Here is a 19918-nt window from a genome sequence, read left to right as displayed (position 1 = left end):
AATAAATAGAACTTGAATGCAGTAAGATTTATCCTCCTTGGTTGAAAAATTGAAGAGTTAGAAGCAAAATATTATGAAATGTAAATATACTTATCTAGGAACATTTAATTATGCATGGTTTGAATGATTTATCGAAGTATTGAGGTTCGAAATCATAATTTTCATATTTTTTTCTACCAGATGTTTCAGCCTGAAAATTGTTGGTCTTTACAAATTTCTAACTAAACCATATTTATCTGCATTTGTAATTTGTGAGTGAGTGTTTTTATTTCGTTTAATTTTATCTTCTTCAATTCTCGAAGAACATTCAGCTTATTTGTGGGTGCTATATTGCATTTTGATTCAAGTCCTAGTTTACCAGACCTTAGTTTTTTCAATTGTTGAAGATTTGCATTGATTAATTTAAGACTATTATATACCTAAGATGTTCGTTTGTGAAAATGTTTGTAAATTTGAAACCAAAATAACACAAGATTTTGCCCTAGTTTATTTGATTCCATTTCACACAAATTTTATCAATATGCATTTTTGCCACAAAATGACTTAGAAGCAATGATTGCTTTAAGAAGTTACCCAATGGTAATAGCATTTAATGATTGTATAACAGTTAAAAGAAAATTGGTGATGTTTTTTGACTGTAATAAAATTATTCTTCTGTTTTTATGGTGGTATTGTAATGCAATTTTTTATACATAGTTTTGTTAGCGGTAAGTTTTTATCATTAATATGTACAATGATTGAATCATCATGTTGCCATTGTTTTCATATTGTATCATTGCTTAACTTTTGATTTTTCCCTATTATTCTTTACTTGTAAAGGCCTGTGTGTTATGTTCTTGAAAATATCTTTTTATTTGATTTTATCTGTTCCTCACAATTGATTTCAGTTGAAAAATCAGTATAAATACATATAAGCAAGAGAAAACTCTGCTGTACATCAATGTAGTCTGGCTGTGTAATGAAAATAAATTTATTTTGCACAAAATTTAATGTCCAATAAATGATTTATTAGTTGATATGTGGTCATAAATAAAGTCAAAGAAATCTGTGCTGGTCACATTAAAATGCTTCCATTCTCAAATACAACCATATTTATTTTATATGTGAGATCTCACTCATTATATGTGAAGAAAAATGTATTTTTCAAGCTTTTCCATTCCAAAGTTATTTATAGATTCCTCGTATTTTAATTAATCTACCACATTACCCGGCCCATAAGACAGACAGAAAAGATCAAAGTATTGTGATGTTAACATTATATTTGAAGAATATTGAATTGTTACATTTAAAAAATTAGCGGCTTCATGCATATCAATGTTACTGTATTCATCATCGAGTCCCAGAAATTCATCATCACTGTGCCAAAATGTCTTTCAGCTGCCTTGTTGCTGTGTTCTGAAGCATTTAATTCATAAATTGAAGGTTAAATGCATTATTATAGTCTGTAATTTCCCACATCTATCTATTCTATTCTATTTTTTCGAGGCTATTATCATTTTAACTTTTTATGGGACCCTTAGTTTATGTTATTATTTTGATATTATTGAAATTTGCATTAAAGGCAACCGTATTCTATGCCTTTACGACACTCTCATATTACTTAAGGTTGAATAGCTGTAGACTTCCAAGTTAATCGGGAGAGATGCAATGTATTACCAGAGGGGCGACATCTCCATTAGCCCAACACATATTATGTTTTGCAGCAGCACCACATGTGAGATGAAACTAAGCACACTACACTGTATACATAATGGTTTATTTGGAAATATTTTAGAAAATATTTTCTACAAAATATTAAAACTCTGTTGTTTACTACTGACTCAAAACAGTGTTATTATTGGAATTTGTACTGAAGGTAACCATTTTATATGCCAGATATGGGAAAATACTTAAAAGAAAGTATTTTTCCAGAAAATCGGCTTGCATTCATAGGTCATAGTTATACTGGTGTAGCCCCAGCAAATACAATACAGGATGCTTTTATGGAACATTTTGAAGTAAAAAAGTGCATCTTATGAGCTAGGAAATATGGTATGCATTTATATTTCTGAAGAAATATTTAAGAAAATACTTTTGAATTTAAATTAGAGTATGAAAGTATTCCAGAACAAAAGATTGCCACTATGATTTAGTTAATACAAATTTCTGTTTAATAGATTTTTGGTATTTACTTGTATATAGTTTGTTGAATTTCTCAGCATATTCACAGTCTATTGCAGGTTGCACAAGGTGAATATGACCGCTGTTTACTGCAGTCAAAATGCACTTTCTATTGGTATTTCATCCAGTACACACAGATACTGAAGAGAGTATGATTGAATATTTTGGACATCACTCATGGAAACGGTTTTGAATAAAGGTTTTAGTTACAAATGGTGGTCACTAATCAATGCTTAAATACTGAACTTTGCTATGTGCTGAGATGAGAACAATCCATCAAATGCAAAATATAAGGAATCAGGGAAATATGTCGTGGGGGGAGGTTTCAAAACCTAATGTAACCTGTATTCTGCTCCAAGGGACTTTGCTCCCAGAGCAATAAAAATTGTTTATATATATATATATATGGGTCGTAATCGTGCATGAGACGTTATTACATCACTAACCCATTAAACATACTTAAATAATTACAAGCATGTTCCTACCTCTCTTCCCAAACAACATACCTATCCTCTTCTTTACCCTGCCTCACTAAGTAATTATTCTCACCTCCAATGTAACCCTTAACATTCCATTGCCAATGTGGTTAAGAATTCCTAGTATATCTTGAGAATATTACATTTATTTTGTTTACATTTACTCTCATCCATACCAATTACAGTGATGTTATAATGCAATAGGTATTTATTGTAACCTTTTGAAAGATTGGCGAACCAAAGCTTGTCACCAAATAACCACAACCAACCAGCCATAACCAAAAAATCTGATTTTATGATTTCCACACCTATTTTAATTCATATCTATGGCTATTCTTGTGGGTCCTTTACCACATCATCCAAATATATGTTGGAAAGTATGATTGACAATGGATACCCTTGTCTTACTCCCTACCTAACACTACCCACCCTGACTCTATTGACTACACACACCTGAAGAGTCTGAGACATGTACAGGTTACAAATAGGACACCTATCCCTCCAATCTACTCCTACCTTCAGTGATACATTTATTAATGCTAACCAATTAAATCCACAGAGCGCCTTCTAGAAACTTATAAAACAAAAAAATATATTCTAATTGTATTCTATATTCCATTCTACTGGCTACCTCATCAATACTTAGGCATCACGAATACCGAACTATCCCCTTTCTGAGGCCTAACTGATCATACCTTAAGTAATCTTTTTCCCAAATGAATGGATAGGAAATCATGAACAATGCAATGTTGCATTTTTCACTTTACTATTTTTACTTACGTTCAAAATTAAAAATTATAGACAAGAAAATCGGTTATTTCATTTTATAATGATACCCAGTCGTCAAAAAACTATGATTGTCTTTGCTGATTACATTGCTCGAAATTATTTTTGCTATTATAATTATTATTATCATGTTAGGCCTCATTTTATGCGAGTTTACGGGATACTCATAAAGATTTAGAGCCTTAGATTAGATATTCAGCGAGCAAAAAATGAAGCTCTGTGGCTGCAATTTATCTATCTCCAATCAAAACCACGAGTCATCACCCGTCCTCTGATCCTGTCCAGTGCTATCATGAAAACGCCGTATAACGGCAGCATGAAAACGCATACAGCACAAGACGTACCGAGTGATTGCACCGGTGAAACAGTTTAATTGGGCGGCATTAAGCCGTACCCGGCTGAACGACCTCGGTAAAAGAATTGCCCCGGGGTCCGTCAACAAAGCGAGTACCGAGAACGGGATCGCACGGTGTCGTGGGGTTATAAATACGTCACCACCTTCTTCCATTGGTACATGGTTGTTCCAAGCGCACCCGTATGGTACCATGCCAGTTAATGTACCGCAACGAGTATACAGGTTCGTAATGCCAAAGTAGAGGGAGGACGTGTACCAGTACAGGGGTAGTCGCTGTACCACGAGGACGATTGAGTGCAGCAATACTCACTTCTGTGCTTGGGCGTTACGTTTCACTGGTAACATTACGTTCCAGTGCGTGTCCCTTCAATAGATGGCATCTTCAAGAGGGATAGGAAAGTTTAGCATTCTAATCTGAAGGCTAAAGGAGGGGTTGGTGACAACAGATCTAGGCCCTTATCGGGGGGTACTAGCTCGATTCCCAGTTATTTTGGACAACCTCATCTCCACTCAAGTTGTGCGATTTTTCGGGATAATTCAGATCTTCAGGAAGAAAGACCTAGGAAAAGGAACTGTCCTCCTTTATATGATAAGTGAATTTCTTGAATGATATGTGAATATGCCATGGAGTTTGGAATGAGTTGAGTTCTACCCCCACATATCAAATCAAACTTCAGTTGTATCACTTATATAACCCAATCCAATCAAAGTAAGCAACCCGAATAATGGTTGGATAGGTAAAGGGTAGAGCTCACCTCGCACTTTCACCGCCCTATGGCTAACAGTCATCATCGTATTTGAGCTGTTACTTTTCCTTTGCCGACTGCTACATTTCAGGAAGATCTGGTGCACAGAAAACGACAGCTAAGGTGAAACTGGAGGAGGTCAGAGGCTGACCCTCCGTCCATTGGCCGAATGTCCCACCTAAGTGGTCCCCGCGCTGCTTTACCATTATTGAATGTTATCGATATCGGTCACTGCTATTATATCTCTCCATACGATATGTTGAGTCTTTTCGATCACCAGCGACATGACTGCTGACGCCCTCCGCTGCCAGTTCGCTCTCTCCTCCCTGGAAATCTGCGCGCGTGGTGCAGGCGAGGTGCACCATTTCCCCCCTTCTCCCCCGCACCAGCTCCCTCTTCCTACTCCTCCTCTCCCAACCCGTTCTCCCCTCCCCTGCCCACCTCTCCTTCCCCCATCCTTCGCTCAGAGCGATTCTAACCCGCCTAGTCCAGTCGTGTGCCTTCGTTCGCGGAAAGAAGACGCTTGCCAATCTGTGCGCCAATGGACCAAGGGCAGTTCCCAACGGCCTCTACTCTCTCGCGTTACCCGTCCCTCCTCTGACCCACACACGACCGAAAACTTTCTAGACACCTCTTTTTTTTGCTCCTTTTCATCTCCCGCGCTTCTGGCACATTCACCGCCTGTAATCAAAGGAGCATTCGTTCTCTGGCTTTCGGGTTTTGTCGCGAATTCGTTGTTCTTTCCGGGTTCGCCCAGGCGTTGCCCGAGCCAGCGTGGTGGTGGTATTTTGAGTGTCTGTCTCTCCCTCCTGTCTACTGGTGTGCGTGTGAGTGTGTGCTTGTGTGCTGTTTTTCCGCAGTCGTATCCGTGGATATTTTCCAGTTTTTGGTGGACTCGAGCGGCTATCGGTGGGTCTCCGGACGCGACGAAGGATAATCTAGGTAAGCGTGAGTATCAGCTTGCCTGACGTGAGGCCGTTGCCTCGTTATCATGATACGAATTGTGAGTTCCTGATCGTAAATAATTTGGTTAACGTTTTGAAAACCAAAATTTATTTTAAAAAAGAATGAAGTACGTCAGAATACATCGATGGATTTCATCAATTTTTATGCAAAACGTTACGAAAGATTGGGAAAATCATTTAAGAGATATTTTTCTTTTAAACCTGAGCCTTGGATATCATTCCTGTAGGAGTTAATTGAGAACATTTGCCGAAAATACTTTTAAAGCATTTCAAATTACTAATTGCAAGTCCTGGGCCATTGTAGTTAATAATAGTTCTTCTCTTCATGAGTGAATATTATTCTTATTATACTTTTATAGACAGAAATATTACAGTCAAGTACGTCAAAAATGTTTTCAAGATAAATAAAGAGAACATTTATCCAGGAAAAACCTACAAAATGTAAAAATACGTATTTTTACATCAGTTTTACTTGGCCCGGTTCCATCAGTATTCGAACTACAATACTAACAATACACGAGATGTATTCAATTAGAATCTGGCATCTTGTAATATCTTACATTGCATAGTGCACCATGAGTTCTTGCTATAAGGTCAAAGGATTACTAAAAAGTACTACTGTCGGTCAACACCGTCTGCATGAAGCAATGCGAAAAAAACGCCCGTATTTGTGGCGAAACAATTCATGGCCTTTGTACCACCACGATAATGCACCTGCGCACGCTGATCACTACTTATTCGTGAATATTTGGCCAAAAACAGCACTAAAGTAGTGATGTCCCAGACTCCATATTTGCCAAATATGGCCCCGAGTGACATTTTTTCCATTCACACAAATAAAGAGAACCTCAAGGCGCTGTCGTTTTACAAGCATAGATGATCTTAAAGCGCATCGCTGAGAGAGCTAAAAGATACACCAAAGATTGAGTTTCAGAACTGTTTTGAGGATTGTAAAAAGCGCTGGCATAAGTGTATCATATCTCATGGGGAATATATATTGAGGGAATTACACATTTATATAGACGAATAAATACAATTCTTTCAAATAACTCTAATTCTCATTATTTATTGAACACACTAGGTGCATCATTTACTGCCATTGCGTATTATTTATTTTTTAAATGTGTGTGATAATTTTAAGAGCATGAATCGCATGCATTTTACAATTGCATAATTGCGCGAATCGCATTAAGTTGAATACATAATACTCGCTCTTCTCAGTGAGCCCTGTAAAACATAGGGACATGACTCTTGGCAATAACTCGAACCAAACAAAAAATGATTTGTTGGACAATGACATGGCTTGCATATGGATATAAGAAATATATAAATAACTCTAAATGTTTCTTTTTTAGGCTTTTTTCCCATGGAAAAATTGCTTACCACAATTTGTGCCAATAAAAAATTTGCCTCTGGAATTCGCAACATTTTCGTCTCGTTTTGAATTCTTTGTCGAGCATTTCAATTCTTGAAAATTTTATTTAAGGTTCATTTTCTTTATAAACGCACTCCTAACCTAAATTGTCGTAAGATACAGGTATTAAGCCAATAGCCATCCCACATCGTATGGGATGAACAATCTTGAATAATCTTGAGTAAGTGTCAATATTTTTAATTGGTGTATTATAATGAGAAGCCCCTACTCCAAGAAAGTGCAGACTTTCTTGAAATTATTTCGTTCAGTGTCCTTACACATGTCATTGTGAAGCGATATAGTATAAATCAAATAGTTCAGTCTTTTCAATGAAAAACCATAATCATAAAATCATTTCACAAATATCGCGATTTTTTCGAACAAATTAAGGCAGCCTTCCGTGTCTACTTTTCCTCAGCTCTAGTTCGCTTCATAGTGAGGTTACCACCAAAATCATAAATCATGCACCGCGAATGCAGTAAGCATATTTCTAACCGACCGCTAAGTTTATCATTATGACTTTGAAAACATAGCAGAAAATAATGTCTATGAGTTACTTAGTGAGATAGGTGAATTGTTCGTCGGACCGTCCTCTTCTAGGTGAACGATGGACGTTCATCTGGGGTGATTTCTGTGGTCCAGGAGAGGAAACTTAGGTAGACTCATAAATACATTATGCATGTAGGTACTTACACTGCATATGTCATATTCTGTCATTTAGTGATTTCGGAATAGTGAAGTTTTCGAGCTATCAACCGAATCAGAAGAATCAATTAACGGTTTCCACATTACTTTGGCTGTTGTACAACCTAGGTTCAGCAGCGGCGCAAAATTATCCGCTACATAGACTCGGTAATAAATAATAAACCATATATAAACCATGCCTTACCAAATCTATTTAGCTGATTTTGTTTCGTTTCGACGAAGTCCGGATTGTATGAAAAATAAAGGGTGTGGAAAATCAAGTGACTATTATGCTTATTTAGCATCAAAATGAAGACTTTTTGAGATAGGTCAAGGCAGAGTTCACCTCGTAGGAATCCTAAAAGTAAAGAGGGGCGGGGGTAGGCCAGTTTCTTTCCCGTATGCGGCTTAGTATAACTCAGGAGATTCTGGTAAAAATGTTCGGATTCTCAGAAAATGCTATCCTTGCGTATATTATTTATCTGGTTCTTCACGCTTATGGAGACCGTATAATATATGATTCGTTGAATCATTTATTTATGTTAAGGTTAATTTTAATACGTTACTATTACAAAAGGATGGAATTGTTGACAGAGGCGTTTATGAAGGATATTAAGAAAAGACTAAATAAAAATTTGGTATGGAGCGATGTATTGTACGGCGCGGAAACTTGGTCTTTGAGACAAGAAGATAGACACAAGTTGGAGGATTTTGAGATGTGGGTGTGAAGATGGATTGGAAAGGTAAAATAGACGGAAAGGAAAACAAACAAAGAAGTACTTCTCCCCTGCCATGCAGGGGAGAAGAAAAGAAATGGGATAAGCTTGTTGGACGGAATGAAGGTATGCGGCATTAAAGAACAGTTTATTATAGTGTGGGGTACAAACCGTATGGTTTCAGGGTTAACTTTTTGGCAACTTTCCATATTGGAGAGAAATGATAATTTACAAGTTTGACACAAACAAACGAGACTGTTTCAAAATGTTGTGGCATCTTCAGGAACCTGAATATGACGCGAAGTGCTGAAGCCCAGGTCGCGCGAATAAAAATATTATAGTGGGAATCACAATTGTTATATATCCAATACCTATTTTAAACGGAAAGTTGGGTGTTGCGGGTAAAATATTTTGCATTGCCACGGCTCATCCAAAACCTACCCTAAGATGGTAGACAAATGGTTAACTCAGTGCCTCCCGACCATATTAATTTCCGATAAACTATTTCCATACCTATCGTGCTAAATGTGCCTTCATTTGTGCCAAATGTGATACAGAATACGAACATCGTACTATGCTCGTACAATAAGTAATTATCGTATTCAATAAAAAAATGAGCGTCAAGAAGTGTTTACGGCAACACTGAATTATAGTGAAAGACCTTATTGTGTAATGGTAGCGATTCAATTCTAAACACTGCCTTTCAACTCTTGAAAGCGCCTCTTCCAATCTTCATGAGTGGAATTGCGCTGATTACACTCCCTATCCGAGGAGCAATAAATTGATTTAGAGTGCTCCCACGGTTAATCCCATTAGACGTTGTAGACGGTCAAATAGAGACGACGCTTGGTCCGTGTTCGGGGTGAGATTCGGAATTGTGTCCTTGGAGTTAACCAGAGAACGGGCGGATTTGTTCTCGGCCACTTCCGCAGAATATGAGTAAATGAATCCAACGTTCAGCTACAGTGGACTCAAGATTCGCGATTATATGTTCACGTTTCGAAAGTTTCCTTGGTCCAGCGCTTAGTTTTTTTTTCGACGTTTTAATGAATAAAATATTGATGAGATTTGCATCGATTTTCTACCTTTGTTTCATCCAGTTTTTCTTTTGAACATTACTGAGTTTTCCATTATTAATGATGGCCGATTACCCTGTCGTTCATACTGCGTGTTTGATTTAACCAGCCGTATTTCCAGTTCTCTGTACTGTTGGAAGAGATTATAGGAATGATAATATCGTTGTTTTGGTGTTCAAATGGACAACACTGGTGCGCATTAGGGTACAAAACATTTTTTCCCAAACCAAAAACAGGTTCCTTAAAAAATGCAGTGTTGTAAAATCTCTGAGGCTGTAATCAATAGAAGAGGGTGAATTATTATTTTCCCGGTTCAAGCTTATAGCTATAGGAACATAAAAAAAATATTTCTTTAAAAATTGCGAAAAGCAAAATCTATATGGCTACATGAAAAACAGCAGCTAGTGGATGACTTATTTTTAATTCCAACCTTGTCACAGACAAACATGAAACAGACATATTTATTTTAATGTGTGTTTTGCAGTTTTTTGCGTAGCAAATATCAGTGAAAGTTCGTGTTATGTTGACTTTAATTCTTTTGAATTTACCCTGAATTATTGCAAAAGTCACGATATTTCCACGAAAACTTTTATTAGACTTTTAGTTAACTTTAGGTCTGTTTCTCCGGCTTCGTCGCTACAGTATCCAATCATTGCCGTCACTGTTTACTTCTAACCTAGGGTACATGAAACATTATAAAAGTGCCAATATATGTCCTTTGATTGAGCTAATACTTCTGAAGGAAAGGAATGGGGGCCGACTTTAGGGAATGAAATATTTCATATCAATTCCAGTCCCGACTCGACTACTGCTGGGATGACAGGAATCACCATTATACTCGTATGTATAACTACCTACTCGTGGAATGGGACATCCAATGTATGACCTCTTCATGTTTTTCCCTGATGATAGCGCCAGTATTTCTTCCTCCGATGCTTAATTCATGGCCTATTTAAATGCTTGGAAAATTTTGTAACGAACATCACTCTAACAGTCCCAAAATTATGTCAACCACAGAGCAAAGCCACAAATGAATAAATATTTCATATAAGTATTTTGGATGAAATTCTATTCTGTATTGAAATAACGTTTCCCTGTATTTATTTTGCGCATTCTTTAACAATAATATTATAAAAAAGTATCCTCTTAGTAAGTACTTCTTATGCCATCTCATCGATGAAGACAGTATTATTAATTTTCATAACAAATACTAATTTTAATCAAGTGCTTTTGACTTTCGGCAGTTTTCATGGAATAGAAACAGAAAAAACATTAATATTCATGACTGCGGTTAACAATGGACGCATCAATTTATCGCACTTGATTACAATACCCTCCTTTCAACAACCAAATCTTTTACCCCCAGGCCAACATTTAATCTAATGCTGCATTATGGATTATGTTCTTCTTCGATGCGTCACGTTAATTCCACATTATTTTATAAGACATATCCCTTGATTTACAACGCTGTATTAGGATAGTATTCCAATCAATCAAATAAAATTAAGAAATGTTTATTATATTAATAAGCAAGAAATTATTAAAGATACGCAGTAGGAATTAAACTCCTAACGCATTGCTGTCCATTATAAATTTGATACCATTCATTTAATCCTTTCATTTGAAAATATTGATAAATACTGAAATTATTTTATGCGAGAAACGTAAATGGAAATAAATCTTTTGCCTTTTCTGCAAAATTTTCTACATGAAGAAATCAGGAAAATGTAAAATTAGAATGATTTTTTCCAGAAAATACAACTTTCACCGTATTTTGTCTGGCTCGGAATTGTCATTTCTTCTTCGTTTTATTTACTGCGGAATTATTACTATTAAAGAGGAATCCGGCGGATTCTTATTAAGATTACACTCAACTAATATGTAAAAGAGTTATTCGTCGTTCGTAAACGACATTACGCTGTTATTTGAAATTTGAAAAATCACATTGTTGCAGCACCGAAGTCATTAGGTAGCAAATGTCGCCATGTTCCATCCGAACGCCTCAATAGTCGTAATTCTCCACAGGAAATGCTTGCCACGTAGGCTTTCGTGTCTTCCACCGTATATTCTCGATTCGATCGTTCGCAGAAAGCATATAAAACATTCGCGGAAAGCCCTGAAGGAGTAACATTTGCGGTACATGGGAGATAGTGAAATACGTAGTGATTTCTTGTTGAAATTTTGAGTTTATGTTATCCCTTATGGTGCGGAAATTGGGACGACAGCTTTTTTAAACCGAAAGGAGCGAGTGATTTATTATTTCATGCAGCCGTGCCTAGTGTGTAGGCACCACAGATGGGCAAACTCTCCGGATCACTTTCCCCTTATCTCGGATCGTGACGCTGAGCCAAACTCACTCTCCCCAAAGTGAATGACGCTTTTTGTGCACTGTGCTGCTTTTGAGTTGGGGTATTAGACATTTAGAGTGTTTTTGGAATTCAGTGTCCCGACTGCCAGGGCAACCCGAGGAGAGCCCCTAGTGGCTTGGGAGTGCCTAGGGACTTGCGCGCTAGTGGAAAGGGAGTGTCGAAAATGTTGGACGATTCACGAAAGGGCACAGAGATATTTATGGAAAAAATACTCATGTTGCACAAAAACAACAACGGTTCTTCTTCCTCCCTTTACTACCTTACCTTCGAGAAATCATTGAATGCCTATCGACCTTCTTAACGCCACCATCGTCGGGACCAGGACTTGTATTCCTGTATTTATTTGAAATGGTTCTTTTGGATACCTTCAAAGACAATTTTCATGTGTCTCAAATGGAAACAAACCGAATAACGGATATTTTTCATGCATGTATTTCACATCACGAGTGTTTAGGCACATTTCGGGTTAGTTTGTCTGGTTATTTCTGCGATCAAAACTAAGTTTTACATTTCCTCTATTTCCAAGACTTTGTTAAGGTGTCGTTTTTTGTTTTATTTATAAAAAATGCAGTACTTTCGGCCATTCTGAAGGTGCCACCACACTTTTGTGATCCTTCCCTTGGAAACGGATGCCCCACATGTTTGTCGTGTTCTTCCCCGTGGTAATTGTGCAATGTTCGACTCAACTACCAGAAGCTGAAGCTTCATCCACACGTGGGGAGAGATTATCGCTTATTTTCGGCGAAAAGAGATGAATTCACGCTTCTAAATGAGACACTAAAAAACTCATGTGGTTTTGGCGATAATGAATTTCTTGGCACTCGTTAGTTAGTGCGCAAGTAATAAGCGACAGCAACGCACCTGCCGACAAATGACAGTCGCCTTGTAAGCTCACGTACGATGTTTTAGAGCCTGGAGAGACACTCCTGTAACATCCTTACGTACGTTTTAACTTTAAGGGGAAATTTTAAATTTTTGTATGAATTCTATTGTGGTCCTACTACCCAAAGTTAATAGCAACTCAGTTAGATGTACCTTAGCGACTTGACACTCCAAGAGCTGTTGTTATACTACAGGGTGTGGCAACATAGCTTCCTTTTTAAAGGGGTTTTTCTTTGGAAAGAAAGGAAGCTATGTTGCCATACCCCGCATATAGGATACTATATGCTTATTGGGAATGAAAACGCTTGATATATTTATTCCTAACCTTCCAAATATGGGCATACATTGGCATAGGCTGGAAGTCACATATCGTGCTGTCTGGAAAGTCTTTACTAGAAAGATTTGAATCAATAAGGAAAATGCTTTTTCCGTGATTAATAACAAATCGAAGAGTATTCTTTAGCCTGCAATGGAGGGGAGAACGTTAGACAAGCGAGGAAGAGGGAGGAAAAGGATAGGCATGTTGGATGTAATGAAGTGAGGAAGGAACTATGTGGAGTTGAAGAGTGGCTTATTGTTGTGATGAATGTCAGGTTGAGTTTTGTTGGGTGAGGCAATTGAACGTATTGTTTAACCGTTTTTATAGGCTGTGTTAATCCAAAACCTACCTTAACCGGTAGATTAACAATAACAATAATTAATATTAAACAACAAGATGTATGATGAATGTATTTATGTCTGCGTTGTTTGAAATTTATGAGATCAAATGTTAATCTTACCCTCGCACATCTCCCCCATGAATACTGACGGCAGTTATATGCTTGCTATTAATCTATTCATTTTTTTAATACCATTATTTTTGCATATATTTCATGTGCTGATGTTTCTTTTAAAAATTAAATATAAGAAATATTACCCTACAGAACAGCACCTTGCGAAAGAACTCAAGAAGCAACATAATACAGAATAGAATCATCTGAAGTGACGCTAAATTTTCGGACAGATGGAAAAGGTCGAAATTTCAGTCGAATCCTATTTAAGGGGAATTTTGTCTGTCATTTTAAACAGCAAATATGCATTGCAAAATGTTAAAATCTCAAGATTGAAACTGGTGGAAGTTCACCAGCAGTTACGTACTATCAGAAGTGTGTCAGATTAACCTAACTATTTTGGCAAATTAACATCCAAAAGTAATTATTTTTCAACGTATATCAATAAAATCGGTTTCTCATGGTTGTGGGTAATTTAACCTCCGCATTTAATTACGATTATGTAGGTTACGACTAACAGAGTCTCTGGCTCTTCCCCTGAAACCCAAACAGTTAATTTAAATGGCGCAACTATCGATTACAAAATGTGTTGAAAATATAAAAGAATAGGTTTTCGAAGGAAACGAGGTGGTTCAGAAATTTCTGAGAGGAGTAAAAAAAAGCCCACGATCGGAAGATCGGCATTGACCTCAATCATGAATCATTGCTGGTCATCCTCACTAGAGTTAATGGGTTTGACATAGCTCTTCTCCATATCTTCTGCTTTCATGCCTACATGTTCCTTCCCTTTGTCGCTTGTCATTACTCGTTCCACGTCTCCTCCTTTGTTCCTCCGCTTCCGTTCGCTTTTCCCTCGAAGGCCAAACCGACCGTTTGTCGTCCCCTTTATTCGGGCCATCTACTCAGCGTATCCCTTCGATCCCAAGGTCATTTCTTCACCTATCCACTTCTCCAGACCCGCACTTCTCCATAGTGATTGAAACTTCGACGATGCGCTCATTCGGGCAGTCCAAGACCAGAGTTCCGAATGAGTGAGAGCATATGTTAAGCTTTCTTCCGAAGGTTCCCATCAAGGATTTGGATAATAAAAATTCCTTTAAAAAATAGCCGGAAACAGGTTGCACAGGATATCTTCCCCCTTCCTGAAGGTTAATTTTGAACGAACAGAAATCGTAATATTATTATTATTGGATAGCCTGCGTATTATTTATTTATTTAAGTACCCTGCAAGCCACCGCTAGGGTGTGTCGCAGGGGGTGAATACACACCAGACTAATTTTGACCATAATATGACCCTACTATGTTATTCTGATCCCTTATCGTTCGGGAGATAGGGTCCGTACAATAAGTATCGTGACTGGTTCGCTGTAGCCTCAACGGAGCGGTGGATGGGGGTCCGACCGGTCGGCTCGGTAGAGGGGTCCCCCACCACTCAGGCTCACTTAAGTTCAGTCGCCTCCGGGTATGCGTTGAGACAGGAGGTGAATTTCTGTGACGTGTGATTGTTTGTGGTGTCGTCGCGCCAGAATGGAGCGCACCGTCGAGCAACGCTACGCTGTGAAGTTTTGCGTTAAACTCGGGAAATCCGCGTCGGAGACCTTTGAACTCATTAAACAGGCTTATGGGGATGATATCCTGTATATTGAGAGGTATTGGAAGCACGAGAAAGATTACATGCACGTCTTAAACTTTTAGATTACTACAAATCATTCTAGTTTATTTCTGACACGGAAGGAATGCTTATACCGTCGCATTGTAATGATAGGAGAGACCACAATGAAGAAGGAATACTATTGTCTTCATCTACATCTACATTTCCTTGTAAGCTATGGTGCTAGAATTAAATTATAGGAAACCCAAAATATAAATACTATTCTGCCACGGCGTTTCCATTTGCACAAAGTATTTCATTGTGATCTCATAATCACCAGGTATCACATGCAATCCTTCTGTATCTACACAATACTCCACGAGGGCGTGTGGAGGAGGGTATTAGGGAATCAGCCAATAAGACACCAATATGAGTTTACACATGCATCTGCTCAAGTACATAAACGCACGTACACATACGCACACACACGCATGAATGCAATAATGGGTACTTTTGACTGAATCATAAACTTATGAAACTATTCGGGCGCATGAGTTCGCTTTTTTATGATCGCATTACGTTCAAGAGGATAACGCGTACTTGAGCCTATCAGTGACGGTTTCTGTCTCTCCTATTTCATCCCGGCGGTCGAATCGGCAAAATATTAGCCTAATCGTTCATTCATCTGTTTGTTTTGTTTTTTTAACATTGATATGCCCAAAAAATTAAACAATAACTGTGAACTTAAGAGGCGAAATTCTAAGAACTAAATTCTTCATAACTCGGCTAATATTTCTCATCAGCTCTCCCAAAACTTCTGATATTTAAAGATTTCAATCTCACGGGGAATTTTCATAAAGGAAAAGCTCAATGATTTAAAAAGTTGAATCGTAAGAATTTTCAAATATTGGAACAAACCTACGACAAATTTTCTCTTAGTGAAGACATACTACCTTCAATAACGAAAAGAGATATTACTAATTCCAAATACAATCACTAAAGTTTACTGAGTCGTCCAACGGACGTCGGCATGCAGTCACCGATCTGTTCCGGCTTTTTTCTTGGCCTTGTGCCACCTCGAATGTAAACCAGCTGAGTTCTTCTAACGCCTTTAGCATGCGGTGGAGCACTCTCGTACGACCACAATTATTCATTCTATGATTCAGTGTCTCAATTCCTCATTGCAGCAGAACGTCCAAAACGATGCCATATTGGACGATGTTTACTTCAGTTACTGAGATTAGTTGCTGAAATCAGGATATTCACTAGAGGATGAGAACTTACTTTTTGGTCACGGATGAGCCCTTTCACGCGATCAAACTCTTTTCGGCTGTCAGTTTATGCGCGAACGCTTTCGTTTTGTGTTCTCTCCGACGCCATTTGTTGACTGAAAAATAATGTTGATTCCGGCGTAACAATCGGCAGTGCCCGCGGAATCGTCTGCGATTAGTAGTTCAAGAATGGGATTGAAAATAATTACTGTACTAATTTTAGTGTTGAAAATAAAATTCAACTCATTTATCAAACAAGATTTCCCGTTTTTAGAACTGGAATAGGCAAAATGTAAATCGACCTTACCAGTTAAAAAAAAAATCGAAGGGCATTTGGTAGATGGGCAACGTTGCCATTTTTTTACACTCGTCCCTCGTATTTTTTAATCTCGAGATATAGGAAAATTCCGAATGATCTGGGGGAAAGAGCGCACCGAATTCAGCGAGACATACTGCTAATACTTCCCGTTTACTTTAACGAATAATTCCCATAAATATCAATCTCCAAGGATTTCCAATGGCATTTTAATCCCTCGAGGCGATGTTGGGTGTGGAGGCGAAGAAGCCGTTTATTTTAAAATGAGTCTGAGCCCGAGTTCCAGAAGATATTTGCAAATGCTTTGGGAATCTCACTTTCGATTTATTTATAACCTTCATACTGATTTATGAATTCTTCTCTTCTCATTCCATTGATTGACGGGTAAACCGCTTTGAGTGATGGCGCTAGTCGGAGAACCAAATATCGGTTCCCAAGGAATTTATTGTTTAGGAGATCCAAAATATAAAAAAATAAGTGCATTTATTATGCAAAAGGCACTGATCCAAATAATGAACAGTTTTGGATGAATATATATATTTTTAAAATCAGTGAAACTTTAGCGGAACCGGATCCAGGGTATTTCCGTGCTGGAATCGATTCTCTAAACGACAGATAATTGCCTGCATATTACATGTCCTCTCTCTGTCTCACCTGAAAAGTTGTATCCATCGAGCTCCTGATTTACATCAATTTCTCGCGATGTTAATTCCTACCAATCGTCTAACAATTGTTATAGCCTTATAACACGCCGTTCGGATCATTCCTTCCTTGCCAGGGGAAGAGAGACGGAAGATAACAGCGAGAATTCTTACGATTTGGCACAATAAGATAAAGTGGTAGGACATTAGAAAACGCTGCTTGTATATGGAATCTTCATGAAGTTGGATTAATCGCCGAATTGGATCGTGTGCAGCGTAGAGGAGATAGATTTGTAAAACGTTGTTATGACAAACTTAGTAGCGTATCCTAAATATTAGAGCAGCTAGGCTTGGAATCACTCAATGGAGCGAAGGTTAAATTACAGGTTGAAGTTCTTGCATACATTGAAAGGAGGTCTCTTTAGCAGTAATGTTGAAAATGTATTATTACCCCCATCTTACTACGGTAGGAGGGATCATGCTAATGAAATTAGAGAGATTAAGTGTAGAACAGATAGATTTAAGATGTCATTTTTTTCCACGAGCGAGTGCTGGGTTCATAATATCATTGTTTGACAGCGATAGGGTCATGTTCGGGTAAAAAATCAGTCTGGTGTGTATTCACCCCCTGCCACACACCTTAGCGGTGGCTTGCAGGGTGTATAAATAAATAAATAAAACAATAACTACCATCTGAAAAAAAGAATCCAAATTCCTGCGGCATGCTGGCGTCGCGAGTGAAATTCAATCCACACGTACATGATACGCTGCAAGCCACCACTAGTGTGTGTTTGTGTGTGTGTATGGTAGGCATTCTACACCAGGTATACAGCATCAATTTACATTATTAAATTTTTCCATGCATAAGACATGTATCAGAGAATCGTGCATTTTTAGGGATAATTTTCCTCAAGGCGGGGTGAGGATGACCTCCGTTGACCACGAAACATTCGCCGAACACAATTTGGGAAGCAAAAGTGTCGCAATGGAAATTAATCGCCACTGCATCGACCCAGAGCGAATTGGAGGAAATCATAAAACTACCCCAAGCACCGAAGATGTCGACTCCGCCATAGGCGACGCCCCCCGCGAACTCTCAGGGCATGGTAAGTCACGAATGGGAAGCGCACGCACGGAGGAAAGCCTTCCCTCCCGCGCCAACCTCCCCCCATCACCCCCACTGCTCCCCCCTCCGCCGTGGGGAGGAACAGGTTGACCTTGACTCCGCATCCGCGGGTTGTTAGGGAAGGGGTGGTCTCAAGCCGGGGCAGGGGCAGAGGGGAAGGGGAAGCGAAGACACAGGTGCGAAGCGAACGAGAAAACGGGGCGGATGGGATCGGATTGGAGGTGGAGACACAATTGGGGCAAAATTTCCTGCAAAAAAAATAACAAACCCTTTTCTTCTCTCCATGCGAGGAATATCTCCGCGCGAAGCATACTGATCGACGAAACATACTAATCTTTAAGAACACGCTACTTCCTGTTGGACATACGCCTCCGCATATTAGCGAAATGTCATCCATACACGTATGGTTCATGCAATTGAACAACATCAAATAAATAGATGGGGCTCAAAAAAAGTATGTCTACATCTTGCCTTGCAAGCCGCGACGAGGAGGCGTGGCAGGGGATGTTAGGTCACCCCAGCCATTAGAGCAATTATTGATTGAAGTTTTTAAAACTACCTTCCCTACTAAAGTGGTCTCCAATTGTGTGCTGGGCAAAACTGATTCCTTCGACATCGATCAGCTCAGTAGTCAGTTTCTCTTAACTCATCGCTGTAGTCATGTCTACCTATGTATGCCATGCGGCTCCCGGATTTTTCCTTCGGCGTCAGGCAAGGTTAGTAATTAGGATTTATTAGAAGAGTAGTGGGGAATTGTGACGGGGATGTTAACGAGCAATGTTATATTTCGTTAGTTAGGGCTCATTTAGAGCCCTAGCCAAAGAAATACGAGGTTGCTGTTAGCATATGGGACCCCTGTGAAGATGGATTGATTGCCGAATTATATTGCTGGCAGCGTACAGGAGTTAGATTTGTACAACGTTATCGTGATGAACTGGGTAGCTTATCTACAATAATAGAGAAACTAGGTTGGAAAACACTCACGGAGCGAAGGTTAAGTTAAAATGTTTGTCCCAAAAGACTTGGGACTTATTTTTTCCCGGAAAGACGGCGTTTTCCCAGGCTGGGTTCAAGGGAGGGGAACCCCAGGAAAGGCTGGAGGCCGGTGGCAATTGGCTCCCAGCCTTTGCGGAGTGCGGATCCTTCGTTTGCGAAATCTCTGTATCGTGACCTCGTTACGCTCCGTCATGAATCGACTATTGCAACAGCGATATGCCATAAAATTTGTATACAACTGGTAAAAATGTATCAATGGCTCCATCGTACTACAGTATTCGAGGTCATGCCAATAAAATTATGGATTCGTATTTAGAGTAGACTAGATAAATTTAAGACGTCATTTTCCCAACAAACGGAAATGGATCAGAATCACTGTGCGCGACGTCGTTAGGAGAAAACAAGGCATGCATCTTTTTTCATTCTAAGTAGCCTAGTATGTTGTCACCATTTTACTTAACCTTAGTTCATTTTCATTCTTGTCACGAACAGCTCCTCTCTTATGCGTTATTCCACTTCTATTTAAGATATCTGAGAATTCCTGCAATTGCTTAAAAGTAACACACGTTTGAAACTAA

At 38.7% G+C, this 19918-nt stretch overlaps 1 protein-coding gene across 1 annotated transcript in view; it reads left to right on the top strand.

Annotated features, from left to right (window-relative positions):
- Positions 1-5040: 5040 nt before the first annotated feature.
- LOC139700768 (sialin-like) overlaps positions 5041-19918 on the top strand; it is a 70412-nt gene continuing 55534 nt past the window's right edge. The window contains exon 1 of the mRNA XM_071599191.1: positions 5041-5465. The gene's annotated coding sequence lies outside the window, so the exon portion shown is untranslated. The remainder of the gene's footprint in view (positions 5466-19918) is intronic.

The sequence above is a fragment of the Hetaerina americana genome, unplaced genomic scaffold (genome assembly GCF_022747635.1).
Source record: "Hetaerina americana unplaced genomic scaffold, ioHetAmer1.1.p SCAF_11, whole genome shotgun sequence".
In the NCBI taxonomy this organism is placed as follows: domain Eukaryota; kingdom Metazoa; phylum Arthropoda; class Insecta; order Odonata; family Calopterygidae; genus Hetaerina; species Hetaerina americana.
The sequence above is the reverse complement of the archived record's forward strand: the minus strand, read 5'-3'. Positions and strand labels throughout refer to the sequence as shown.